Raw genomic sequence first — 4715 nt, 5'->3', positions numbered from 1 at the left:
GGGGTGAGTGGGGGTGTGCGCTAGGGTTCCTGGGAGTGGGGGCATGTAGGCCAGGCGCGGGGTGGGCCGGCTGGTCAGCTGGGCCGGCCGACTGGGCCGAGGTCCAGTTGACCATAGGGGGCTGTTGTTTCCTTTTTTTACTTTGCTTTGACTTTTCAATTTACTTTTCCTTATTTTCCTTTTACTGGTTTAATTTTATCTTGGTTTAGTAAAATATGATGATAGCTCCTAGAATAATGTTTCAGAATAACCCACTACCACAAAAGGTCTTAACCCAAAATAAAATAGTTTAGTATTTGAGAAAATACCAAAGGCATTTAAATAATGTTTTTGGCTACTGTTTAAATCATTTTAGTACATTTATACATTATATAATAATGTGGATTCTTCATCAAAATCACTTATGCATTATCTGGCACAACCCGAACATTTTGGTTTTAACATTTGAAATTTTTTGATGTTTGCCTTTATTTTAAATTTGAATTTGAATCGTTTTTGAACCATCGCGAGATTAACAACAGTAACCGAGATGACGTGGCATCATTAACGTGTGATTACTGTAGCCTAATTATCCGGGCGTCACAGTGATAACCCTTTGTGTGGAAGTCGAGGTAGCTGAGAGCATGGGCGGTGGAGCCATGGTTGAGGTAGCCATGCGAGGGACGCCATGGTCGATATCGAGGTCGGGGGTAGCTGGTGTCAAGGTACCGACGAGCCAGGGACGCAGTGTTGCGCCAGGAAGAAGATGGTGACGTGATTGAGGTAGTCGTCGTGGAGGGGGTCGATGCCAAAGACAAACTTGTCAAAGCCATCGTAGACAAGGTGCCGCACCAGGTTTGCCAAGCCCGGGACACGTCGGGGGCGAAGGCACGCAGCAGTGTTGCCAATATTGGGCATGCGTAGACGGGATCGGCACTGGATATACGCCATGCCGGAGGGACTAGTAGGGAAGGACTCGACAACGATTGCGGCGCAAATCGGCGTGGGGTAGAAGGTGCCGATGTTGACCACGATTGTTGGGGTAGACGAAGTGGTCGGGGAAGACGACGGCGACGCTGGCGATGAGGTGGTGTTGGAAGAAGACGAAGATGTGGTTGGCGGAACCAGAGGTAACCTGGGACTGGGCCACGTCGGATGCCTGTAGAAGCGCGTCGACGGTGCTCGAACTACTCCAGGAGGAACCCGACAGCGTGACGAAGACCATGCACGGACGGTGGTGTTCCTGCGCCTAGGGAAGCGGCACGGCACATACCATGTAGACGTCAACACGCTGGAAATGGCGAAGTAGACTGTGTGCCGCGACGCTACTGTCCAAAGGGGTGACGTAGTGGCAGCATGCATGATGGTGCAACGGTGGGAAGATTTCCGCGTGACAGTGTGGACTGTGTGATGCGGCGGTACGACCCGAAAAAACGACACAGTAGCAACATGTGTGTCGTTGCAACCACGTGAAGACCTCAGACGGCGGCGCTGCATTCCGAAGGGATGTCACAACGGCAACCCGTTGCTCAATCAATAGAGAAGCTGCCATGCGGCACAGCAAAAAGTAGTTGTTGCGTTCAGTGCTCTTACCAAACATGCAAGCTCGGTCCACTTCTAAAGGCTATATTCCATCAAGCTGCCTCATGTTGTTTGTACAAGGGAGGATTCGTTCTTCTACTAAATAGTCCCATCTCGCTTTTTCGAACATTATCTCTCTAATTTTTATCAGATTTGCTATTTCACATCTAGGTGTGAAATAGCTATCTCACATCCTACTCCACAACCATTAGATCTCGTCCTGTCTTTAAGATTCGCGCAAATTGTTTTTTCTGTCCCGGTCGTGCGTTTCGCTCGCGTCGGTTGTTTCGTCTGTGCATGCGGCCCATCTGTAGCGGGTTGTGTTGTTTTGCCTGTAGCGGGCCGTGTTGCTTGTTGGGCTGGGGGCTGTTTGTCTGAGAGCAGGTTTTGGAGAGGAGGGCGTGGCGTTCATTTTCTCCAGTTTGTCTCCAGAAGCATTCACTTCGGCCGTTCCCCATTCATCTTCTGCTGTTCCCCATTGCTCTTGGCAGTTGGTGCTCGAGGCGCAGCGATTTCTGGAGAGGGAGAAGGAGAGGGAGACGCCACCGATAGTGGGTTGCTTGTTCTTCTCCCCTGTTCCTCTTTTTCTTTTGTAGTGTCCATGCGTTTTTTGTGTTTCTTGCTCACTGATTTAGCAGCATCTATTTAGGGTTTGCTCCTCAATGTCCCCAAATGTGGGTAGGGTTCGTTTAGCACCATCCATCTTCTTTATTTCTTGTTTGTTTGTCCATCGATTTAGGGTTCTTTGCCCCGTCCAATCTCCCAAAATGTGGGGTAGGGTTCATCAGATGTTCCATCTATCTAGGGTGGGTTGGGGGTTTTGTTCCTCAAATGTACCCAGATATGGGAACGGGGGATTCGAAGTAGATGGTTAGTGTGCACAGAATTCAATTTTTTTGGTAGTTTTTGGGTGATTTTTACTGTTGGGGGCTTGAATGATGAACTATAGACAGTTATTTATGTCCTGGTATACTCATCATTCTATAGATAGTTGGTTTCTCCTGTTAAGATTTTTTGTACAGTAGTGATAGGTTTCATTAGGTTTGCTCCTCTGTCCAGTGACTTTCCTTCAGTTAAAGTTGATCCTGGAATCTGTAAGAAACAGTTCCATTATTTCTGAAGTGCACTTTTGCTTGATGCTTTCGCACATCGCACCATAGTTCCGACAGTTTGATGACCATATGTCCTCTTTTTCTTTTTTGCTGTTAGGTGATGCTGAAAGGTAGTCTGAAAACACGAGTCATCCATATCTAATTGTATTTAACAAAATCAGATGTGCATTTAATTGCCTAGTTATTTGCTCGATGCAGTATAGTGTTTGTTGCTTACTACTGTTTGCTCGCCGGCAGTTTTGATGTTTGAAGTAACGAAGTTTCTTAATGTACATCGGGATTTTTCTATGTTGTCAGTTTCACGCAATTTGTGGGAGCGGGTTGCGTTTTTCAGGTAATGAACTTTTTTTCAGTGCCCTCATGGGTGTAGTTTTTGTGTATAGAGAGAGTCAATGGAATGATAGGATTTTTCGTATTTTTGGCAGCATCGAGTTGGTATCTGGATTATTTTTTTGCTAGATTCAGCGGCGGATGTACATTGTTTAATCTTTTTCTAGGTTCAGGGTTTAAATTTGCTAAGCAATTTTTTTTGTCAGAGCTAGATTCTGTTTGTATCCATCAAGGTTTTCATTTATCTTTTTTCAGTCTATATTTATGTGTATTGTGATATTTTTTTGGATGTCAGGCGGCGGCTATTTTGTTGGGAGTAGAAGGGAAGGGGAGGAGAGCGGCAGTCAGGTATGTGTCCTTTTCTAGGATTTATGCTTTCAGCTTTTTTTGGATAGGTGTATAGGTTAAAGTAGTGTGCATCAGTGGTTTTAAATTTGTGTACTGGTGAGATGGACAAGAAGATGATGCATCTCTTTTTTCACTAGCAAGAATCCAAGTTGATTGTGCACGTTTGCAGTTTTGGCCTCTTTGAATGATTGGTAATTGGTTCAAAACCCCCAACTCAAAGAGGCAGGATAGATAGATGGCCTCTTTGTGGCAGGATAGATTTTTTTTTTGTAAGTATGGGCATGTATGTAATCCATGTTTTTTTTCATGATTGATATAATCTTTGTAGTAATAGATAGTGCTAGTATTGTAATTGGTCGGGTCGGTCAGCGAGTATTATCTACTTTGTTTAGTCAATACTCTGGAAAGATGATCTAATTAGTCTCACAGATTCAGTTATATGCATAACTCTAGAAAGCATATATATGCTTCTCTGCCGTAAGTGCCAAGATTATACTTTTGTGTGTCCATGCTACCTGCTGGGTTTGTCTGTTCATGCTACCTGCTGGGATTTGTTGGGGCTTTATTAATATAAATTCAGCCTTTCAGCCACTTTCTTTAATATATTTTTATTTTTACGTTCTTTCTGTTTACTAGCTACATTTTTTATGCAATAACAAGAAAAGTTACGAGTATATGTAATTTTTTTTGTTCAGCTATGCGTTGTGGTGATGAGAAACAAGGGGCATAATAATTGCATTTTAGTTGTGTTTTTTTGTAAGTTCTGAAACATTTATTTTTTTCGAAAAATGTCTCATCTAGGGGATGTAGTTTGTATTCACCCCAGCTGCAAGTCCACCCCGGACTCGCAACTCGAGGGATGTAGTTTGTAATCGCCCCAGTTGCAAGTCAATCATGTGCTCGCAACTCCAGGATGTAGTTTTGTAGGTGACCCTAGTTGCAAGTGCACCCTCGACTCGCAACTCTTGGGGGGTGTTCTTTTGTTTGCACCATCGACTTGCAACTCGAGGGATGTAGTTTTGGTAATCGCCCGAGTTTGCAAGTCAACCATGTACTCGCAACTTGAGGATGTAGTTTTGTAGTTGCCCTAGTTGCAAGTCCACCCTCAACTCGCAACTCGGGGGTATTTGTTTTTTGTTCCTGTTTCATAGTAGTTGCAATTAGACCCTCGACCTGCAACTAGGGGTTTCTGTCGGCACAGTTGCAAGTACACAACCGACTCGCAACTTGAGGGGATGTAGTTTGTATTCACCCCAGTTGCCAGTCAACCATGTGCTCGCAACTCGAGAGGATGTAGTTTGTAATCGCCCCAATTTGTAGGTCAACCATGTGCTCGCAACTCGGGGATGTAGTTTTATAGTTGCC

The 4715-nt window shown here is 44.6% G+C and overlaps 1 long non-coding RNA gene across 1 annotated transcript in view; it reads left to right on the top strand.

Moving 5' to 3' along the window:
• The first annotated feature begins 1989 nt into the window (after positions 1-1989).
• LOC123077172 (uncharacterized) overlaps positions 1990-4715 on the top strand; it is a 6332-nt gene continuing 3606 nt past the window's right edge. Inside the window, exons 1-2 of the long non-coding RNA XR_006436473.1 lie at positions 1990-2111; positions 3298-3350. This is a non-coding gene — a long non-coding RNA (uncharacterized lncRNA). The remainder of the gene's footprint in view (positions 2112-3297; positions 3351-4715) is intronic.

Source organism: Triticum aestivum, chromosome 3D (assembly GCF_018294505.1).
Source record: "Triticum aestivum cultivar Chinese Spring chromosome 3D, IWGSC CS RefSeq v2.1, whole genome shotgun sequence".
Classification (NCBI taxonomy): domain Eukaryota; kingdom Viridiplantae; phylum Streptophyta; class Magnoliopsida; order Poales; family Poaceae; genus Triticum; species Triticum aestivum.
This window is presented reverse-complemented; position numbering and strand designations above follow the sequence as displayed.